At 40.2% G+C, this 24,536-nt stretch overlaps 1 pseudogene; it reads right to left on the bottom strand.

Annotated features, from left to right (window-relative positions):
- Positions 1 to 445: 445 nt before the first annotated feature.
- On the bottom strand, positions 446 to 24,331 carry LOC112305758 (pleckstrin homology domain-containing family F member 2-like; annotated as a pseudogene).
- Positions 24,332 to 24,536: the final 205 nt, after the last annotated feature.

Genomic DNA, 24,536 nt, shown 5'->3' with positions numbered 1-24,536 from the left:
TAAATTTAGTTTAAGCAAGCAATACCCCTAACTAGTCTTTGTATTTCCCCAGCTAGTAAAACAGCGCCTCCGAATTAAAATGAGAGCTGCCTGCCTTTTTCTTTAGGCTCTTATTTATTTTCTCTCCCTTTCTTTTGTCCAATTTACCTCTTAATTTTCCCTGCCCTCTCTTTTCCAGAGGTAATCATGGAACTTGGCACACGTGCTTCCCATGAATTCCCAGTCTGGATCCTCCTGTTGGTAATTTGTACGTTCCTAATCATCTTCTACCTCTTTTCTGTTCAGTCTTCAGCAAATATTTCAAGATGGCCTGGATCTAATGGTGGACAGAGTAGGAAAGTTCTCCATTTACAGTTGCGTTTGCAAAGCATGTATGAGAAGTAGAAGTGTATCAATTAGTGTTTCAGTCACAAGGAACATGAGGAGCCTCATTCAGCTAGAATAGTTAGGTCTTCTCTTTTTCTGGTCTGCCATCTTCCTTGTTCTTTGCTATCAATTCAAGTACACAAATCCAGTCTAATGGTCGATTATGAAGAAGGAAATGAACAAATTTACTGACATGCTGTGACATTGGTCTGAGAGTGGGTAAAGTGTACTGTATGTCATCAGGCATTCTAAACCAAGCCCAAGTTCTATCAGGCTGTGTGTGAACTGTAATCTAGTTAGTTTACATATAACCATGCCCACCCTTCTATTATAATGCCTTCTGAATTGGAAGATTTTAGCTTTGTCATTTGTAGACACTTTTGTGAATCGGTACCACTTAAAGCAGTGTAGCTTCTTACATCTGCCCTTCATCTCTTTATAGCCGCTGGAGCATGCACCGTCATTTCATTTGATGGCCTTGGCCTGAATTTCCAAATAGACATTATGCCCTCAAAATTGTAAAGATTGCATGACATCTGTCCTTGGTGAAATAATTTGTTTGAAATGGAAATTTCAAATATTTTAATCCTTAGTAAAAAATGCCTTTTTGAATTATTTGCTCCTGTTGAATTGACAGGAAAATTAAGTAACATTTATTGACTCTACTTCGGTGTTATTTTCAAAGTTGATTTAAGTATATTGAACTTTCATTCTTGTATGAACCAAACTTTCCATACACACTGCTATCATTAACATTTGAGATCAAGCATGCCTAACTCTGGAATGTTCATTTCCAAGAGAAGTTTTCAGCCTGTCATTCTGACCAGAAAATAACAAAATAGGATAAATTAGCACTCTTAAGTCAGGAACCTAGCCATCAGGCCACTTCTCATTTCTGATTGAGTGCACTCCCTTTGACCCTCACCTGTACTAGCTTCTTTCTCAATTTTGAGGGTGAGATGAATGGACAAGTTCTTGCTGCAGGGGCATTCTGGTCAACCTCCTACATGAGGTCCACAGACCTAGGAAATGGGAGACCTAGAGATGGGGCTGTACTGAGTATGCACCCATGGTGATTGCCATGTCTTTATTTTTTTAATTGTAAAAAAGAAAAAAAAAAGAGGTTGACAATGCAAATGTTATTGCAGAACATTTCCCTGTTGTTCCTGAATCTATTAGGGTCCTGTGTACCAGTAAGTCTCCATCAGCACTTCTCAGGTTTCATGGTCGTTTTTAGATATGTTGATTATATGATATATTGCTTGGAAGCAAAAGTCCACCAGATGTTAAACCAACTTGCCATGCATTTCACATTTCCTGTAGGGAGATCTACATATCTTGGATGGTTTCACAATTTAACAATAAAGTTAGTGCCTTAACCAAACCAAAGACTCCTCCATCACACGTTACTTAATTAAAGCTCTTATCACATATGCAACATATCCAGATTGAAAAGGTTTAAAAACAAAATAATTTAGAATTTCAAATAATCTTTAGACTGATTTTTATATTTGAAGAACTGTAGTTATTTGCAGCATGAAATTGGGAGAGTAGTTAAAAATGTATCAAGTTTTATATGATAAATATACTTTCAACCTAATGGCTGCCTCTGAGCAGAGAGAAAAATTACACTTTTCAAAAGCAATCTACACTGACTCAGTAAAGTTCACTATTTAGAAAGATCAGTTGCTACTCTGTTTCTATACATTGCAAAATGATTTCAGAAACAAGTATTGTTTGGGACTTTACAAAGCTTTATAAAATATAACACTGTGTTTACATTCAAGATAGTTTCACACTGAAATAGGACTTCCTTAGAAGTCTAGTCAAATTTAACTGGTTTGTCTTGGCCATTCTTACCCATTATTTCTTCCGTATCTTGCTCCTAAGTAGATCTGTGCTCCTATATGAGGATTTTAGTTTATTTCAAGGATTTTACAAGATTTTTCATTCTAGAAATAATGTTAAAGCAAATGAATTTATAACTACAAATGTCTTGCTAAGAATAGAAAGTAATGCAATATAACAATTCTATACTGGATAAATTTCAAACCAAATTCCTAGGAATGACCTATTAATTTAAAATTTATATTTGACCATTATAATTTGGCATCTATAAAACAAAAATACTAACTATTTTATGGAAAAATATTCATAATAGAATGAAGGACCTCTAAGTTTAGTTGTTTGTAGCTGTTATATAACAAGTATTTTCTAATTATACCCATTCATAAACACTCATTTTATTACCTGAAAGAACACCGGTGTATTTTTTAAAACACACTAAAAAGTGAGAAGGAAGGAGTTTATTTCATGTAACAGTGCTCTTATAATAAGGCACTGAAAAAGCCAATGTATTGCCAAATCATACATTTTTGTTACTGGTGTCTTCACCATTAGATAGAATGGTTAAAAAAAGTATATTATTAATTAACCAATTATACTCCTTTCCTTATCCTTCACTTTTATTTTTTCCTTATAACAGGACATGAACAGAAATGTAGTACATGATCTGTTAAGTAAACACCTTTTCCCAATTTTCCAAGAAAATAATCTAGAACAAGAATAAGAAATCAAAAATGTACCTGCTGTATTTGCAATAGACTGTTCTTGTAGAAGAGTGGGGAGGGCTGGCGCAGTGGGGGTGAGGGGAGTGGCAAGAGGACCTGTTTTCTGTGGAATATATTGAGGCACATAGGGTAAAAGTTTGTCAGGCAAATTCATGGCTAGAGCAGAATTAAGAGAGCTCAGAATTTTACATTCCTCCCAAAGCTGACTTATCAGATAGTCACACCCAGTTAAATATTTCAAAATACGCTCGCAGTCACTGCTATCATCATCATCAGATACATCATTTAAAGCAGACATCAGTGATTGTAAGGGTCCAATCTAGTGGGCTGGCATGTGGCCATGTCCCCAGTAGAAAGCAGGCCATGGCAGAAGTCACACATCCACACAGGCTTAGAGAACTGGCTGGGAAGAAATCTCTTCAGAGCAGGGCCCACAGACGACAAAACCGCACGTGTGGCAGTGGTGTTGAGGGTTATTAACAGGACTGAAGTTTGCTTTCTGACAACGCAAACGTAAACTCGCCTCCGAGTCAGGAACCCAGACAGCAGCATGTTTATTACTGGGTGTCTTCCTCCTTTTGGAGACTACATCAGTGACATTTATTTATGTGATTTACCCATTCTGATTTCTCAGTGGCAGCAGCAGCAGCAACTGCAAATGATGGAGTTGGTGTCTTGATAAGCCATCCATTCCTTAAGTCTTCCTCACCTTTGATGAAATCAGTAGTGACATTTTCCAGGGGAATAATATGCTGTTTGTTATACTTTTGCTTCTGGATGACAGCATTGCCACAGACTGCCAAAACTGCCTTGCTTTGGGCTTTGGGCACTTTTCTGCACAACTTAGTCAATACTCCAATAATAACCTGTGTGGGTTGACCAGCTGCTCTGAAAAGCTTTCTACTGTATTTATACATCTCGTATTTGCTTCACTGTTTGCCAAGCTATCCACTGTCTTGTTAATAGCAAAGCTGGGTGTAGATAGCAGCGGTGGTGGGTGGTGGCCTCTCAGGGTGTACACAGTGCGTGCTTGAAGGTGACTCTTCCAACCTTTTGGTGTCTCTGGGCCACACTGGAAGAAGAAGAGTTGTCTTGGGCCACCCATTAAATACACAAACACTAACAAAAACTGATGAGTAAAAGCAAGATTTTAAGTAAATTTACAATTTTGTGTTGGGCCGCATTCATAGTCCTCCTGAACCACAGGTTGGCCACCTGGCCGCCTCTGTGTGCGCACACGGGTGGTTGGCACTTAGTGCGGTGTATGGCAGCAGCACGTTCTCAGTGCACAAATTGACCAAATCAGCAAAGGTGGAGTCTTGAAGTTAATATTTGACCAAGGCCTATATTGAAGATTACCATCACAGGATACAAGCTTCTAAAATCCTTGGATAAGTTTTATTCAAAATTATAATTTTATTAACTCAGTGTATTTTAATTTTTAAAAAGATTTTATTTATTTTTAGAGGGGAAGGGAGGGAGAATGGTGGAGAGACAAACATCAGTGTGTGGTTGTCTCTAGCGTGCCCCTTGCTGGGGATCTGGCCCGCAACCCAGGCATGTGCCCTGACTGGGAATCCCAGTGATCTTTGGTTCACAGGCCAGTGCTCAATCCGCTGAGCCACACCAGCCAGGGCTGTATTTTAAAGTTTTAATGTAGTTCAGAGCCATTCATTTCTAGGCATTACCTCATTTAACCAATACAACCAAATTGCTCAGTAGGGATTATATTCTTGATTTTCATGAATGAGGACAGAGTCACAACATTACTGAGTGACAGTGCTGAAATTAAAATCTACATCTGTTGGATTTCTAGCCCATATTTCCTTTACTGTGTCATGCTGTTTCCCACAACAGTGAAAAAGCATTTCCTCAGTAAATGACCATGGGCTTGGAGGTGCCGATCTCGTGCAACCTACTCGGGTAAGTAAGTTAAACAAAGTCACGGAGAAAAAGCTGTGTGGGGACTAGAATACTATATTCTTCATTCTTGCTGTAGTGCTTCTATGTCACGCTGTCACACACATGCTGCTAGTTACACAGTCATAAAGGCTTAATCTTAACGAACATTTACTAGTTCCTGGTAGGATTTTAGGGATGGATGTGGAAAATGATGCCATGATATCAAACAAATCTGGGACTTGAATCCAGCTCTAGCACTAATGGACAAATCACTTGATATTTTTTGAGTTTGTTTCCTTAATGGAGAATGCGGATAATATCTATGTCAAAGAGCTGGTGTGAATATTAAAGGAAATGTGACTGTGTATGTGAATTGATGAGACTGGGGTCTGCCACAGAATAGGCATTCAGTAAATGGTGATTGGTTTTCTGATATTATTAGGGTTTGTTTTTTTTCTTTTAATTGATTCCAGAGAGAGGGGAAATAAGGGAGAAAGAGAGGGAGAGAAACACTGATGTGAGAGAGAGACATTGATCAGTTGCCTCTTGCATGCACCCCCACTGGGGACCAGGAATCAAACTGGTAACCCTTTGCTTTGTGGGACGATGCCCAACCAGCTGAGCCACACCGGCCAGGGATAGGATATTTGGTTTTGCATCTTAATTGACTTCAAAGAGTTCATTGTGGTTTTATGAATAGTATAACATCACAACTTACTTTCACGAGAATGGAACTCAGCCTGTATTCCAGCTCTGGTCTGAAAGTCTGTTTTATTTTAAATGGAAAATTTTTTTCTCATGTAATTAACAAAGTCATGCTAAGATTAATTATAAGGCTAGACTACATAAATTTTATACTATATTTTATATACTATACACTACAGATATAAAAGATGTAAAGCTTGTATTTTCAAATGTCGCTGCAATACCCAGAACAGTTTCAGCAGCTGCTCTTTGGAAGCCTCTGTACTCGTCCTCATGTTGTTGCCTACCTTGGGGGGAACGTTCTCATATTCCGGCTGGCAGACCCCTGATCATACCATAAACAGTGAGCTCAAACATCACCTCCCTTATCGCACTATCCTCTATTTCTTCTGAACCTTACACATGCCTTTATTATAGTACTTATTGAATCATAATGTAATTGTTATTTATCTTTGATTTTGGTAATGCCTTGTGGTCAGGGTCCATGTTTATTTCATCATCTTGTTTAATCAACCTTCCGACTCTGCACAGCTCTCACAAAATGTGCTGTCAGGCGGAAAGGCTGATGGCTGGACAGATGCTACAGAACCCCACTGGTAAAGATGCCCTTTCTTCATATTGGAAGCAAGTGGTTCTCTTTCTCTTTGTTCTTGTGGAAGGACAGGGTATTTTGAGGTTTAGGTAGATGGGGATTTCCAGCACCTGGAATAAAGGTACCGTTTTTTTTTTCAGACTATAAGATGCACTCCCCCCAAATTTGGGGGGGAAATGGGGGTGCGTCTTATAGTCCAAATGTAGCTTACCTGACTCACTGGGGGAGGGGGCGGCAGTGGAGCGGGGTTTTTCCCCTATTTTCCTCCTCTAAAACCTAGGTGGGTCTTAATGGTCTAGTGCGTTTTATAGCCTGAAAAATACGGTAGCTCAGTAGTGACACAAAAAAGTGGTTTCTCTGATTTCTCCCAGTGATGTGTCTGAAGTATTTAGGGGAGAACATGCAGAATCTGAGCTTTTTTAAAGAAAAGATTTTATTTTTAGAGAGGAGAAGGGAGGGAGAAAAGGAGAGAAACATCAAGAGAGAGAAATATTGATCAGTTGCCTCTTGTACGTGCCCCAACCAAGGACCGAACCCAGGTACGTGCCCTGACCAGGTATGGAACTGATGACTTTTCACTTTGTGGGACAATGCCCAACCAACTGAGCCACACCCGTCAGGGCCAGAATCTGAGCTTCTTATATAAGTAGGTATAAAGGCAGGAGATTGGTAAGAGATTAAAAAGGTGTACCACGTTACAGAAAGTGATTCCCCCCCCCCCCCCGAAAATGTAGGTGAAATACAAATGAGAGGGCCCAGCAGAGAAATGACAAAGTGACTGCTCAGGTCATTGTCCTGAAATAGAGAAGTGATCCTTTCAGTCCGGTGACTCACCTCTAACTGGAGTCAGTACTTCAAAAAAAAGGTAGGAGCTTTGAGACACTTAACAGAAATCTTATCCCTTTGCAGCAGTACCTTCCTTACTCAGGCTGGTCTGATGATCTTCTCATGTCACCGGGCACAAGGATTAGTAGGCCTTGAAATGTTACCCTGTCCGAATAACTTCTCTTCTCCTCTCAAGATTGCACTGGCAATTTCCCTTGGCAGCTTATCATACCATGAGGACCGACAAGGCTTGCAGGCTTTCAGGACAGCAGAGCACCCTCGGAGAATGAATGCCTCTGATGCGGGAGGTCACAGCACCCGGAAGGTAATTAGAGGAAGCAGCTGATGATCTCTTTAGTGGGTTCTGCTATTCCTGTGGCATCCAAGCCCAAGTCCAAGGTTAGCTGGCAAGTGAACTGAAACCATGATTCCGGTCTGAAGGATGGATCACACAACTCAACTGTATACTCTCTTCAGCTTTAAGCCTACAACCTTCTAGATGGGCAGTCTGAACATTTGCAATCGGTACACAATTTACATTTGGAAAATAGGTGCGGTGTTTCAAGAGTAGCTTTTGAATCTCCCAAGCCACCCTACAAAAAACATATTGTAGGTATTCTGCTTATATAGTAACCTTGTCTGTACCCTCTGGAGCAGAGGCTCCTAAAAGTATGCACAGTTGCGTTCGTGAGTTTAACCGGGAGAGGGAGGTCACCTTGAGAGTACGTGCTAGGTGCCGCCCGCATTTCCTGGGGAACACCCAGGTAGAGGTGCTTGTGACATGTTCTGACAGCTGCCATGGTTGGATTCCCAGCGTAAGTGATCACATCTGGTCTTGGTTTACTGCCCTTTACAAAATTCTACTTATTTGAAGGGAAAAGTGGGGAAAACCTAATAAATGCTCCTCTGGGGCCCCTCCACAAGAACAAAGAGAAAATAATTACTTGCTCTCAACATGAAGCAAAGGGCATCTCTGCCAACAGATTTCTGTAACATCTGTCTAGCCATCAACCTTTTCCATCTCACAGCGTGTTTTTTGAGGGGAAATTTATTACAGGGGGATTCATTTCCTTACTTTTTCAGTCTTATAATTAACAGTCGAATCCTTCCTGCCATTCTAAATAGCTTAAGTTCTAAAGAGAATCAGAAAGGAAGAAAATACAGTATTGTGGCCCTTTGAAAATGTGCAGAGTGGGCAAGGGTTTCTGGGAAATTATATTCTTTGCTTTCCAGTTCAACTGTTTTTATTGATTTTTCAAAGATTGATTTGATAAGACTTCATTTTAAAAGCAATGCTTGAATGGGAAATTTAAAGAAACATAAACTCCTAGCTTTGATTTTATCCATCCTGGAGCATTACACACAGGCACACTCAGAGAGATTGCGGGTGTGGTCCCAGACCACTGCAATGAAGTGAGCAGTGATCTTTTTGCTGATGGGAGGGTTCTTCCTTCAGTGTAGAGAATGTGACATCTGCGAAGTGCAATAAAGTGAAGCACAATAAAAGGAGGGTTTGTCTGTATCTTCCCAAGTCCCAAACCTCAGCAACTGGTTCCTTCATCTCCCTCCACCTTCCTTCCCCATTCCACATGGTTATAGAACTCAAAAGAATAATGTATTATGTCACATTCTATCATTGATTCAACAAGTTTTATTTTTATTTTTTCATTTAATCTTTATTATATTTTTCAACAAATATTTTTAGGTACCTACTATATGCCAGGTACTGGGACAGAATAATAAAACAAACCTGACAACTAAGAGCAGTTTAACTAGCCTTGCCCGTGACCATCTGCCCTCGGCACAGCCTTGTCTTGGGGAGATACCCCTAACGGGCTGCCTCCTGCTGCACTCACACCCTCCAGTCCCGACGTGCAGCTGCTTCTCCCGCTGCAGTTGATTAAATGAGGGAGGGGACTTAATCCAACGGAAATTCGTCCAATGACTTGAAAATGTTGGGCTGTTTATTTTTAACATTTTTATTGTATTTTTTTGTAATACCACTTAACCCCTTTATAACTCCTTCTCCCCCTGCAATCACCGCACTGTTGCCCGTGTCCATGAGTCCTTTTTCCTTTTTGTTTGATCCCTCAACCTTTTTCTTTTCTTTTTTTTTTTTGAATTGAATATATTGGGGTGACATTGGTTCACAAAACCATGTGTACAGTTCAACAAAACATCATCTGCACAAGGCATCGTGTGCCCATCGCCCCAAGCGAAGCCTCTTTCTGTCCGAATTTCCCCCACTCTGCCCACCTCCGCCTTATGCCCACCCCTCCTTTTCCTTCTGGCTGTCACCACACTGTTGTGTGTGTCTCTGTGTTATATATACTTTGTTGTTGTTGTTGTTTAATCCCTTTTCCTTCTTTCATCCATTCCTCCTCCCCTCCTTCCCTCCTCCCCTCTGGCAGCTATTTTTATCAGACTTTTCTAATGTGAATTAGTGTCCAGGCTGAAGAGTGTCCTGGCTACTTAAAGCAAAAGTCTCATGGGGTCAGAACTGGGACAGCCATTTCAGGATTCCCCGTGCTCCCAGATAATGAGGGAGGAGGGTGTCAGAGAAAACTGGTCAGGTGAAAAGAGTGGAGTGGATGCACAGGGAAAAGCAAAGAAGCCTGTCAGGGTAAGGATCAGAAAACATCCAGATTCTTTTTATATACATGAATTAATTTGACTAGGTTTATATTTTTTATAACCTAATTTATATTTCTTGTGCAGAGAATGTCCTCTGTAAATATTTATGCATGGGGCATTGTGTCCTAACTGCTAGGTGTGTACACAAAGCAGACATGGTCCCTGCTATCAGAGTTTACAGTATAGTGGAAGAGGCAGACTTTACGTATTTGATCTTGACCCTAACACGAGTGTCTACACCCATTACAAAAGGCAGATGATAAAACAGATGACTATGCAGTGTTGTAGTGTCAGAACTGAACAGACGCTCAGGTGAAAATTTCAATGTTATTGATCATGGCCAATGGATATATGAATGCATTAGAAAATTAGTATGATATCATTAGCAAATAAAATGAACTTAATGAGAATTCAACTTTGGCTGGATTTTCCTCTCTCTTTTCCTTCCCTCCTTCCTTCCTTCCTTCCTTCTTTCCTTCCTCCCTTTCATCCTTTTTGAAATTTGGCTGCAATACTGTGCTAAGTGCACGTATTTTAATTTGATGCAGGGCATGCGTAACAAAACAAGTGAAAAGCCATAAATGTTGTTGAACATTTAAACAAAATAAGTGAAAAGCCATAAATACATGTTGAACACATGTATTATTTATTCCAATGACTAAAGAATAATAAATCATTTTATCAAGTAATATTCAATTTTTTATCTCTTTTATAAGTAATCTGCCAAGCATTTGCAATTCTCAACTCCATAGAACAGGGGGGAATATATTAACTTATAACACAGATCATGGAACGTGTTAAACATACTCTCCTAATTCACACTTTCTCTCTTTTGCTGAAAGAAAAGGCTGTCTCAAATATATTATTTGTACAGATCATGGAAGAGTTCTGCACAACAGGATTATTGCAATGTGCTGAAAGACAGCACTGGTATCTCATTGGCATGCGGAGAGCTCGTGTGAAACCTCTTTGATCTTTGCTGGCTTTTTAGCTGAAAGGGTTTGGAAAGCTTTTTGGCACTGGCAAAGACAGCACTCTGGTGGCTGTTTATAGTTGGTCAGTTTTTAGCAATGGATAAGAAGGGCTTTGTTGAAGTCAATTTATTAATACATAACGGGCAACATGTTGCTATAAGGGCAAATACGTATTTTTCTCATATCAAAAAAAGTCCCCCATTTTCGCCATCCTCCAAGGATATTTAAAAGGGATCTATGTTTTCTTTTCCAGTACATCCTATGCCGAGAAACAGTACTGCAAGCAACCCTCCGAGCTCTGGCAGTTTTTTAGGTAAGAGGAGTTTTTCATGATGTAATTGATATGGTAACACTCAGCTGGACACAGGCTTTCAAGAGCTAGTGCATTTGCTGATTTGTTTCCATTTCCCACTAGAACTGAAAGAATTCAAAGCATGAAGAGTCTATTGTGAAAAAATGCATGAATATTGCAAAAGTCATCCTCAAAGCCTATTGCTGTGTACCAATGCAGTTACTGCTTTTTAAAAAAATCATGGAAAACTTACATTGAAAAAAAGTATAACCATCCCAAATTTGTCGAGGCAGTTAAGGGGCACATGAGGGAAGGTTTCCGCTGAAATACATTTTTTCAGTAGTCTTTTTCTCTTCAGCTCTATTGAGATATGGTTGACATTTAACTATTATATGTAAGTTTTTTTTAAGTTTAAAGTGCACAGGGTGTTGATTCGATTCAGTTATAGATTGCAAAATGATGACCACTGTGGCACTAGCTAGCACATATCACATTATTATCACTTCTTTTTTGTGGTGAGAACATTTAAGATCTACTCTCTCAGCAACTTTCAAGCATACAGTACAGCATTATTTACCTTAGTCACTATGCTGTACATGATTGCACAGAATTTATGAATCTTATAGCTCCAAGTTTGAATGCTTTGACCAACATCCCCCATCTCCCCATTGTGCCCCCCAGCCCCTTTCCCCCGGTAACCATCTCCCTACACTCTGTTTCTATGACTTGGGCTTTTTTAGATTCTGCCTATAAGTGAAATCATACAATCTTTGTCTATCTTTGTCTGACATATTTCACTTAGTACAATGCTCTTATGGTTCTTCTGTGTTGTCACCAGTAGCAGAATTTCCTTCTTTCTCATGGCTAAATAATAATCCATTGTGTGTGTGTGTGTGTGTGTATACACACATATATATATGTATCCACCCATCTGTTGATGGACACTTAGGTTGTTTCTCTATCTTGGCTATTGTAGGCAATGCTGTAGAGAACAAAGCAGTGCAGGTATCTCTGCCATATTCCGTTTTCATTTCTTCTGGGTGTATACCCAGAAGTGGGATTGCTGGATCTTATGGTAGTTTTCTTTTTCACTTTCTGAGGAACCTCCATACCCATTTCCATAATTGCTGTACCCATTTTCATTCCCACCAACAATGCACAGGGTTCTCCTTTCTCTGTATATTCACCAGCACTTAGGTCTCATCTCTCTGACCATAGCATTTCTTTTTTATCAAATTTATTGGGGTGACCTTGGTTAGTAAGATCATGTAGGTTTCAAGTGTGCATTTGTATGATACATGATCAATATATTGCATTAACAGGTGCGAGATGATATGTTACTGTGATTTTGATTTGCATTTTCCCGATGATCGGTGATGTCAAGCACCATTTTGTTGTACTCATTGGCCATTTGTATGTGTTTTTTTGAAAAGTGTCTATTTGGTTATCCTACCCATTTTTTAACTGAGTTTGTGTTTTATTTTCACTATTGAGTTGTATAAGTTTTAAATATATTTTAGATATTAACCCCTTATCAGACATAAGATTTGAAAATATTTTCTCCCATTGTGTAGTTTGCTTTTTTATTTTTTTATTCTTTTGCTGTGCAGAAGCTTTTTATTTTGATGTAGTCCCACTTACTAATTTTTGCTTTTTGATGATTGTACTTGGTGTCATATCCAAAAAATCATTGCCATGGACAATGTCAACAATCTTTTTCCTTATTTTCTTCTTGCAGTTACACAGTGGCAGGTCTCCGATTTAATTCTTTAATCCATTTTGATTTAATTTTTGTGAGTGGTTTAAGATAGGGGTCCAATTCCATTCATCGGCATGTAGATATCCAATTTTCTCCACATTATTTTTGAAGGGACTCTCTTTTCTCCATGGACTACTCTTGGTTGCCTTGTGAAATACTAATTGAGCATATATGCATGAGGGTTTATTTCTGGGATCTCGATTCTGTTCCAAAAATGCCTGCGTTCCCCATTGCATAAGGTTTGGTGGGGTATAAAGGCTACTTCCTACTCTAGGGGTCTACTTTCATAACTTCCTTTGTACTTTTTGTGGGGTAAATGACTCAAGCTCATCGACTTAGATGCATCTACCCTGGACATCACTTGAAGATGGTGATGCAAGAAAATAAGGACCCAGGAGTCCTTTCTGGCAGCATTGGAGGTGGTAGCCTCATCCCACTTCCCAGGGCAGTGGGAGCAGCATTGTCAATAGTGATGTTCGGAGTCCAACTCGGGCAAGCCGTGTTGTCTAATGTCCAAGGGGGTGATAGTGGAATTCTGTCTGGACCGTTTCTATGGCTCTATTTTGAGTGCTCTGGCTGTCATTGTCCAGGTCTGGGTTTTCAGCCTTCCTGGCTGTTCAGTGACATACTGGTCAATATCCTTTCACTAAATTTCCCTTTCTCTTAAATCAAAGTTGTCCCTTTTTTTTCCTCTTTCAACCTTGAGGATTGCGACTGATAAACACATGTTAGTAAAATAAGCTCTCTTTGCACCACTGTCGTGGGTGGGAGTCTATGATTCACTACTTTGGGCCCATTGGTACCAGTCAAGCCGCTGCAGCGCTGTAACAGAGATGTGTACTTGCTGCGGTGCAATCAACGGAAAGAGGCTACGCAGCTAGGAAGCGGAAGAGGGATCACTTGCACTCCAAATCCAGGCTTTCCAATGTGCAAACGCTATATAAAATCATCCTGAACATGGTTAAATGTTAAACAAATATAGTGAATGATGTTGGTACACTATTGTGTGAAAATAGCATTTATATTTATATTGCTTCATTTACTCAATTTGGTAACAAATGGGGTGGGATTACTAGAGATGTCCTAGGAAAAAAGGTGTTTGAGGATGTATTACCTGTGAGGATACTGAGGGTCCCTTCCTCCAAAATGTGAACTAACTCGAGGGTTGCTCTTTGGCACTCACTGTCTTGTTCGATGCACACAGCCATCCAGTAAAGGGGCCGGGACAAGAATGATTCTGACTGTTTAGTGAGAATCCTGAGGGTTCTCACCAAAAACCTAGTGCAAATTAGAAGCATGACTAACATGTGGTGTGGTCCAGATTCAACACCACCCCTCCGGATCTCAGCCTGGCCCTCTGGCCACCAGGAAGGAACCCACTATACTATTTTCTGTGTTTCTTCACTTTAGAACTCAGAGGTCTTTTTCTGAGATATTGATTTATCTATCCATTTTCACTAAAACCACTCACAAAATATCCACTGTTTAAGATTTCTGAAATTCTATGTTGTTTGGATATGAGGGACAAAAACAAAGATGTTGACATTTGTAGGTTACTGCAGAGCACAGCCACAGCCTACACAACACCGCCTACGTAGTTTCTGAATCCTGAATGGTCTGATTCTCCTAGATCCAAGATTATCCTTTGCAAATCAAGTGGAGAAAACTGCCTTCTTTGCCAAAGAAGCATAACCCAACTGTTCCCAAGGCTCCAAATGTTGTGGGTCCATATGAGGACACATCAGCATCCACGCCCAAGTTACAATCACCATTTCCCCACATACTCACCCAGACCTCCAACCTTCTGAAAAATACTCACTCCCTCCTTCTCAGAGCATGCTGGTGCATTTCCCGGGGCACAGACACAAATCATTCTGGCTCTCTCACACAAAGACTGCAGCTACAGTGGACTGCTCTGAGCTCCCTGCCTGTCCCTCCAAAGCTGCAGACCTGAACCACCCACCCTGACTAGTGGCAGGACGGCTGGCCAGTCTCCTGTGTGGTGAGAAGGGGAACTTCATCCTTCCTCTGGGTGATGCTCCACAGAGGAAGGTGATGGGGTGGCAAGGGTTTGTTCTACAGCAGGGTTAGCTGGACCTCCAAAATGTAGAGTTTAGTAAGGCAGCTCTTTGAGTTGCATTCAGAGCTCTTAGGCTTCCAGAGCACCTATGGGCCACCAGGGCAGTTGAATCGGAACCTTTGCTGAAACCACTATTCCTCCCTAAGTCTAGGGCCTAGCAGCTGAACTCCTTAGAATAAACTTTCCCTTTGAGACTCCTGTTTTCTTTTGTATGTCAGTCTTCACCGAATCCTTCCTTTAGCTCCATCCCTGTTCCAACAGACATGGCATGTGTCTAAACACCAAACGCAACAGAATTTGTGGTCTTTGAGTAGGCAGCTTTTTGGTCCTTATGTAAGGCACTGGCAGGACATGGGCCCCAGCAAAGAGTTACCCTAGGAGTACCTGGGAAGCTCACTTGAACCTCAGCTCAGGTTGTCCCCCAGCTCCGTTCTGGGAACCACCAATCAAACTCAAATGGAGCATAGAAAACTCTCTCTTTCTAGTCAAATTATTTAGACTTTGATGCTTTGTTACCTAAATACATTCTCAGGAAAGACAATACATGAGAAAAGGCAGTAAATCCAAGTGTCCCTCAACAGATAAATGCAAATATGTGGTATATACATACAATGAAATATTATACAGCATTAAAAACCGAGGGCATTCTGACACCTGCTACAACATGGATGAAACTTGAAGACATTCTGCTAAGTGAAGTAAGCCAGTCACAAAAGACAAATATCGTATGATTCCTCATATATGAGATTCCTAGGGTACTCAAACTTAGAAAGCAAATTGGTGGTTGCCAGGGGCTGGGATTTGGGAAGGGGGAGGAAAAGGGAATGGGAAATAATGTTTAATGGGGACAGAGTTTCAGCTGGAGAAGATTAAAAAGTTCTGGAGATAGATGTTGGTGACCATCACACAGTCATGTGAATGTACCTAATGCCGAAGAAATGTACACTTAAAATGGCTAAATTGGTAAATTTTTATTATGTATAATTTAACACAATAAAAAAGGCCAAAAAAATTACTCTCCAGAAGCAACCACTGTAATTTCTCGTGTGTATTATTCTAGTCATTTCCCTATGCATGTATGTGTGTGTGTAAGTACACCCAAAACTACATATGTGTATAAATGTGTGTGTGTGTTATTAATTAGCATACAAGTGTTCAGCAAGCATCTGTCTTTGCTTATTTTATCTTGGACGTATTTCCAGATCAAAAATATAGTTCTACTCCATTTCATTAGGTGGAAATATATACCTTATCTTGAAATACTCTCAGTTTTTGATTAGTGTTCTATTGCTGGACATTCAGGGTATATTCTTTTTTAAAAAAAAATCAAACAATGTATCAGTGAACATCTAAATATACTTCTTTGAGGATTTGGGTAAATATGTATGCTTGAGAAATTCCTAGAAAAAATGTCTTTTAGATGAAAGGAAATCTGTTTTTATAATGTGGTAAATAATGTCTAATTTCCCTCCAAAACACACCAATTTATACTCCCACCTACAGTGTGTAAATATCTACTTCCCCACTCTCCAGCGATGGATATTATCAAATTTTTTAAAGTCTCTCAATTTAATGGATAAAAAATAGTATCTGAGTGAGGTTAAGCATCTTCTGTATGTTGATTGATTTATAAGAGCTGCTTCCACATATTATAAAAATTGGCTTTTTTGTTCATAATATATTTTGTGAATGTTTTCTAAATTTATCCTTTGTCTTTATGCTTTTTTTTAGCCATATAGAATTTTTAAATAGTTATGTAGACACAAATATCTCCATTTCTTTCCAGATTAAAAAGTTCCCCATGTCATTTCTAGTAAGTTTATAATTTTATTCCTTAGTTTTAAATCTTTTATTTATTATTTTGCTATAAGGATTAGGAAGAATAAACTTGGTTCTTTGACAAAAATAATAGTTGTTCATTAACTACTTTGTGAAGCAAAGTGTTTACCTTCCATTTGTCATAATTTAATCTGTAAAGTAACCAAGTGAGGAAACAGGGTCGGAGAGCCCTAGCTGCTTGCTCAGTGGCACAGCTGACAATGGGTGAAAGGCAAGACTTGGGCCCTCGACTACTGGGTGGCGGTGGTCTGAACAGCTGATTTGCTCACAGAATATAGGAGAAGAGGAGGTTTCCTTTCACACTGTCACGTCCTTCATTTTACACAAGAACTGAATTCTAGAGATGTTACATGAGCAGGAAATGCAACTATAAAAACCTGTCAGATGATCTCACTTATAAGTGGAACCTAATCAACAAAAAAAACAAACAAACAAAATAGAACCGGAGACATGGAAATAAAGAACAAACTGACAGTGACCAGAGGGGAGGGGGGAGCAGATAACAGGGGAAAGAAGGGGAAGGAGCTAGCAAAGGAGCACAAATAGAGGACTCATGGACATGGAGAGTGGTGGGGGACTGACTGTGGGAGGGGGGTGGGGCAGGGGAGGGCAATGGGGAAAAAGGGGGAACAACTAACTGAACAACAATAAAAAAGACAACCTGTCAGAACCCCCGATTCCCAGTGCAGCCTAAGGTTTTTCTTCCAAAAAAATCTTCATTCTCATACTCTCCTGGACTAGCACAAAAGGGTGTACAAGACATTTCTCCATAGGGCTGCGTGGTAATTGTACCTAGGGGCTGTGAGCCTTGCCAGGCTGCTACTCACACTGTGAAAGCAGGAGGAGGAGGCGTGGTGAGGAACACAGGCCAAATACGCCCCTTGGGACCAAACCTGGGCTCTCAACTTCGGGGGAAACTGGGGTGCCAAGGACTCCTTTTCAGGAGGCTTGTGACATTAGGCTCTCTATATGTGTATGGTTTTTTCTGGGGAAGCAGTTTATTAGATTTTTAAAGAAGGTGGGGAAAGGGTTAAGAATTACTGTACCATACAACATGTATAAATTGCCTGTTAAATGATTGCATTGGACTGTATTTCTTCTTGGGAGATTTGTTTTAGTGTGCACCATTTCTTCTTGCAAGATTTCTGCATCAGCAATTCCTCCACTGACAACAATAAATCTGTTATTTTACCATCAGAAAATTTGTAAACATTTAAAAAGTGGTTTGTTTTTTCTCCCCAGAGCTCCTGGTTTCTTTTTCTGGAATCTTTCAAAGTTGAGAGGTGAAGTAGTCCTGAACGTTGGAGAAGCTACACAGATGACTCGTGGCCCCAACACTTTGGGGGTCACTCATCCCCCCAAATGTACAGTCCCGGTTGCACTCTACAGCTGTCTATGTCTTCAGTTACCACGGGCCCCAGCTCCCACGGGGACACTGTCACACTCAGCCTGGCTCTGCTCTGCAAAGAGCAGCACTATTCTTTGGCTGAGGAAGTGTGGATGAAAAAGGGAACTAAACCTGACAAGCTCAGGGAGGCCTTACACACTCACAGACCGAAAGTTACCACTAGGAGAGTCTGAACATGAAAATTCCTACTAGAAGTGGGTCATGTTGAGTAGTCACATCCTGGGCCTGTAGCTTCCTTGAGAAAGGTCGGTCTGTACATTAAGTGAGTCTTTCTATTGTCTTTTTGAATGGAGGATAACATACCTTAGCAATATCAGAGTAATCTCCTTTACCTCACCCGTCTGGGCACCCCCACTGCACCAGAGCAGCTGACCACAGAGCCCCGCATTGTTATCTTGTCCCCCAGATACTGTATCTATTTGCTGTAAATGTTCGTTGCTAACTATCCTGTACCCACTACGTCAAAGAAGTATGTGTCTCTTCAGTTTATTTTTCATCCAGTCGCAGAGATTTTCCTGCTTTGCTTTCTCTCGCCTCCCTCTTCTACCACCACCTAATTTCATGTAACCCTCTTTAGGTCTCCTCCTTTGATTCTGATGTATAAAATAAGCTGTAAAAGTGCCATTCTCTGGAACATTTTCTTAATCAATTGAGATTTTGCTTCCTGGCAATTGTCGTCAGTTTGGCTCAAGTAAACTCATAAAAGTTTCCTGCAGGTTTGGACATTTCTTATGTCAACAGGAGGCACTGAGGAGAAAGAGGGATGAGATGGCAGAGCCCGAACAGTTGCAAGTGTGATAACCGAACTTTGAATTGATCTAGAATGAAGCCTTTTTTCCCTCCTAAACTGCAAGTATTTGTTTGCTCACTGGTGTCTTGTGGGGTGGAAAATAAGCATAACTTCCTTCTCTCAGAGTCACTCTTCCAGCCTCCCAGTGGGGTTTCTCTTTGAAATCAGAGTTGTGTGTGTGGAAAGGATTCAGGAGCAAGGCTTGGAAGCCAAGAAGAAAAGCAACCAGCCTATTTCCCATCCAAAGAGTAACCCAATACAGCTGAAACTTTAGACTGAGGTGCTTGGGACATGATTTTTATTATTGTTTTTTAAGAAGCAAGTGTATGCTGCTAAGGAAAAGACCTAAAACATGGCCTAGGAAATTCAGCTTTGATGATATAGTACAATAGATGATGTACAATTTAACAAGTTTGTTGATTTTTTCTTAGGAATATAAATTTCACAATTAATATTTTTTTAAAAAGACAAAATAATTAAATATCAGCACAGAAATACAAACCAGAGATACCCAAACACCCAGAGGGTACAATCTACTTACAGCCTGCTCCTGTTTCCTTCGTATCAGCTACCTTCAAGTTTGGGCAGCTATTAAGTGAAGTAAATTCTTTTATGTTTTGTCTACCTGGAGGGGGGCTATATGAGAAGACCTCAGCTGAGACAGGAAATGTACAATAACTCCCTCCTTATGACTGGAAGTGAGCACACTTTATGGTGTTTGCAGTACTCTTGTAATTTTGTTGGGGAAACAAGTAAATTAAGATTTGTGTTATGTATTACTAGACACCGCTGAATAAAAACCTGTTGTGTCTGTTCGCCACCTCTTTGTGACAGTAGCTCGTGTCTGCACAGCAGGTAGCACACAATCAACTGTGAACTGAAGTGAAGAGGAAAGTCGCACTTGACACTGAGTTTGTGAAAGGTTGTATGTGATGGGCTTTCTCATGAGCCAATTAGACCAACAATGAGAAGTTGTAGTTTATTGGTTCGAATAGAAAAAAGTTAGGTGACTTAACTAGGAAATACAGGGTGGGGCAAAAGTAGGTTTACAGTTGTTCGTATGAAAAATAATACAATAATCAGAATAAGAATAAATTCTGTGTTTCATATAAACCTACTTTTGCCCACCCTATAGTTTAGTTTATTAATTATTGGTTTATTGGCTCAATATATTTTTCAATGAGTCTGGGAATTAGGGAGAGATATATTCAAAGATCTGAATGTCTTTCTTTTGGCTCATTCAAGAGCAATTCAACATTTCCACATTCAACCAGTAATTATTCTTTAATTAGTGAACTTTAAAAAAAAAGTAAAGAAGAACAAAATCTTATTTTTCTGAATTCAATTTATTTAAAAAACGTATACTAGAGTCACTATAGTGTGTGGACTTGTACCATATTCTTTTTGTTCAAGTCAGTCTATGCACCCCAGATCCAGGTTTGGGGGTGTGCCTCCATACCTGCAGGGCCATATCCAGTCTACAACCTATTTAAGAACGGATGGAATTAAGATGAAGCTTGTAAGGTGTATCCCTTATGTGGACACTACAGAAGATTCCAGTTTAACAGCTTTAAATTCTTGAGAATTCCCGTGCGTCCAGGGGAGGGTTTGGACGTGTGCTGGTGGTAATCATCAGCCCTGCTGCCGCAGGAGCCGTGACGCTCAGAGGCAAAGGGATGCTTTTTCAGGCAAGTGGAAGGCTCGTTCTGTCATAGGGCCCATTCGTCTGGAAAGGGATAGAAGTACAAGCAGAAATTCCGGGTTTCAGTCTTACACACGTGCAGAAGAAGCTCAGAATCAACCTCTCACCGGTCCTCCCCCGTTTCAGTCACAGCCCTTGCTCCGACTGTGGTGCATGTGGCTACAATCGCGGGGAGGTGTTCTGTGAGTCAGAGAACAGGCTACAGATTCTGGATGCTGCGGAATTATCAACTAGGGGTTCAGTCTTACTTAATAAAATGAGACGCATTTCCCCTGACTGCTGAAGGAAATGCTACCCCATGGATACGTTATGAATAAATTAAAACTTCATCAAAGTGGGGGGGAAACCCACAAACCAAATTCATGCAAATTAAAGAATAAAAGAGAAATTCCCTCCATGAGACTTATGCTGAACCTTTCAATAGGTACATGTTTCTACTCCATGGTGTTTTCTAGCATCTACTGCAGCTTAACTAAGAATAGAAAAAATGGAGCCAGGAATTGTTCCTCCCTCTAGGTTTCAGGCACCATCTAGCCCTTCTGTCATGTACCAGGTTGGATCCCAATCTTGTATAGCTAGAAAAAAAATTCCCACATATATTTCTTTGTTTTATTTTTATTTTTATGGTCGTTTTAAAAATTGTTGTTCAAGTACAGTCGTTTCCATTTTCCCCTACCACTCCCCCTACCCCAGCCACCACCACCTCCCACCCCTGATCCCAATACCCCCCCCAACATATTTCTTTAAAGCATTCTTTTTAAGAGCCAGCATTCTACAGTGAGGATATTATACCAGAAGTATTCAGCTCTAAGGTGATATTCCCTAGTGGAGGTGACCACATTTCCTCTTTTGTTATTAAACTAGGGAGGCAGCCCCAGATGGATACAACAAGAAGGACTTGGACGCCAAAACAAATTTCCCCGTTCCCTGTGCTACCCAGCCATCCGTACTTGGGTTGGTGGATTGGCCCCCCTTTTGCTTGTCATATAAAGGTGCAGTGTGGAATTAGGTTCACCTTCGCCTCTGAAATCTGAAGCTGTTTGCCAGATGAATTTAGAGTGCATCACAGCAATCGTTACGTGGCTTTCTGTCATGTTTCAGACGACGGGTGGCTCAGTGCCCTAGAGTTTGCATGAAGTCAGAGAGCCCTCAGGAGGTCCTAGGAGACCAAAGGCCACCAGTGCAAGTGTTCCCTACCTGAAACCAGGATGGTGGCTGTGACTCAGTTTCCATATCATCAGGCTCTATGGCACCGGGGAGATGGCTCTGCTTGCCACAAAGCCCCGAAGGGCATGAGACTACATTGGTAGAATTTGGACTTGCAAACTGTAAACAAAGAAAAATATGCAAAATAATTTTTAGAGTGAATATAGAATAGTCTAATAATTGGTTTATATATGTTACTGTCTCCTAGTGTCATTCACTTAAATAATTTTTTTATATTATGAAGTAATATTTGTTTATTGAAGGAAACACATATTTATTGAAGAAAGTGAGTGTTTATTCAAAAAAAATGGAAACAAGCAAAAAGTACAAATGTTAAATCACCCCAAATTCCATCTTTATTAACACTTTATCTCGGTAGAGACATACAGACATAGACATACATACACACATTCTAGAGCCGTATGTACTTGTTTGCATGTATGTCTGCAAGTATATCTACACCTACCACACACAGCTCTCTCCCGAGAGACTGACCCATCGATCTGGCTCAGTGTCTCTGTCTATATGCACGTACATGAGATCATGCCGTGTGCACTACTAGATGACTTCTGAAAACGGAACGGATCGTGAGTATTTTTCCATGTCATTTTCTCCCATTACTGTACAGTCTATGAAACTTTGAAAATAACTTAATTCATACTATTCCATAGAGCACACTTTTACCAACACCCTAAAGGTTTTTAGGATAAACTCCCAGAGGGAGAATTAGGAGTCAAAATTGTAAGGCTTCCAGATGGTCTGTTTCTGCTTCTATTCCACCAACTGTGTTTGAGAGGGCCTGCTTCCCTGCCTCGTCACCAAACATTAGTTTAAGGTTTGCTAGACTGTTCTTTGTCTGAACAGCTCAAAGTGCCGCACAGGCATCCACCTAACAGTGTCTTCTACATTAGGCAGGGGAATGAGGGGGGTTGTTCTGCTTGCTTTAGTGAAGAATATTCAATATTTGGCTGAAGTAGGAAAATAAAATTAGGTCAAGCAAAGATCAAGAATAGACTGCTGGTCAGCTGACTTTCCAGTTATGTTTCTTTTTTTAGCTATTTTGGCAAAATTTCATTTAACTACATAGTCAAGGAACTGTTATTTTAGTTAAAATTGCATGGTTTTTGTTGTAATATTGTTCAAAAATGTCTTTAGTTCAGGGTTTCAAAACAAATCTAATATATGAGAGTTTAGTACACAGTAACTTCCTGTCACCAGGACAAAATAGATTTTACAGAGAGAGGCCTGTAAAAAGAAATGAAAATAAATTCATAGATATTAAAATAGCCTTTAAATAGAATTGGTGAGTGAAGTAAAAATTAATAAAGAACCTGGATTAAATATTCTGACAATACTCATTTACTTAAGGGAATTGTATTGGTTGGAAGGTGCATTTTGCTAAACATAAAACCCTTCAAAAATAGCTTGAAGTTTTTGCTAAGTCTACAATAAGTCAGAATTTACTCAACCCTGATTCTTGTTACGTTTTCAAATAATAACCTACAGCACTTACTAGCATTTTCACAAACTATCTGCATCTAAGAGGAACTAGCTCTCCGGGGCTGCCGTAACACCAACACTGCGCACTCAAGGACAGATTTGCTGTAAGATGGAATAATCTGCACTACATTTATTTAATTTTTTTTAGATTTAATGTATTTATTTTTAGACAGAAGGGAAGGGTGGGAGAAAGAGGAGAGAAACATCAGTGTGTGGTTGCCTCTCATGTGCCCCCTACTGGGGACCTGGCCCCACAACCCAGGCATGTGCCCTGACTGGGAATCCAACTGGTGACCCTTTGGTTTGCAGGCCAGCACTCAATCCACTGAGCGACACCAGCCAGGGCTGCATTGCATTATGTAGAATACCACCCAAAACACACGAAAATGCAATATGGAAAGAAAGGATTTAATGAGAGAGTTTGGCGTGGTCTGGGCAGAGGTAGGCATCCCAAGAGTCTGCTGCCCTTGAGTGGTGCCTGCCATTCTTACCTGTGGATTCACCACTCGTCACTTTGTTGTCTTCCTTCACACTCACCTCTATGTTCCTTCTTTAATTTCCTCTTTTCTCTGTATTTCCATCTTTTCATGCTCTGTGATCCTCTCCCTTTATTGTAGGTTCATGGAGGTTTCCATAGCCTTGTCCAGTGGAAGAGAAAGAGGGAATCAACCTTTCAACTGTTGGCTTCTAATTGTGATTCCTTGAATTGACTCACTTCATCTCCAGCGGAACATTGCTGTGTGTTTCTCTAAAGAGGTAAATATAAAACAGCAGGAAACCTCACTACCATTTAGTCTACAACATCATCTTCAGTTATAGGTGGTAAAAAGAGAATACTCCTGAAGTTGGTGGCATTGAATAAAGTGGGTCAGGAGACTTGAAAGTCCTGGGTTCAAATCCATTTCTGCTTACCATCTCTTTGCCATTGGACTGAATTAAAACTCACAGTGTTTCAGTAAAGATTAAAGAAGACCATGTATCTCAAGCATTTAGCACAGAACTTGGCATACAGAAAAAATTTTAGTAAGTGGAATAGACTATTGTTTGGGCCTGGATTAATTATGTTGATTCCACTAGGTGTAGCTGGGGTTTATTTTGCCTCCTTAAGAGTCAAACACCATTCCACTAACTGCAGAAAATCCAATGCCTAACAGATTTACATGAATTCCTGAGGGGCTTGTGGTCATAGTTACCTATGACTCCACTCTACTGCTTCTGCCAAATTATTTGTTAAGGAATTGTCTCACATGCCATGCATATTTCTATGTTTGCAGGACGTTGACCCTGACGTGTCACCCAGCGATTTTCTTTAATTTCCATACATTCACAAAAACTATTCACAAAAATTATTTGTGTGTGTAAAACTTGACTAAAGTTTCAAGTAGAGGGATT

Source organism: Desmodus rotundus, chromosome 2 (assembly GCF_022682495.2).
Source record: "Desmodus rotundus isolate HL8 chromosome 2, HLdesRot8A.1, whole genome shotgun sequence".
In the NCBI taxonomy this organism is placed as follows: domain Eukaryota; kingdom Metazoa; phylum Chordata; class Mammalia; order Chiroptera; family Phyllostomidae; genus Desmodus; species Desmodus rotundus.
This window is presented reverse-complemented; position numbering and strand designations above follow the sequence as displayed.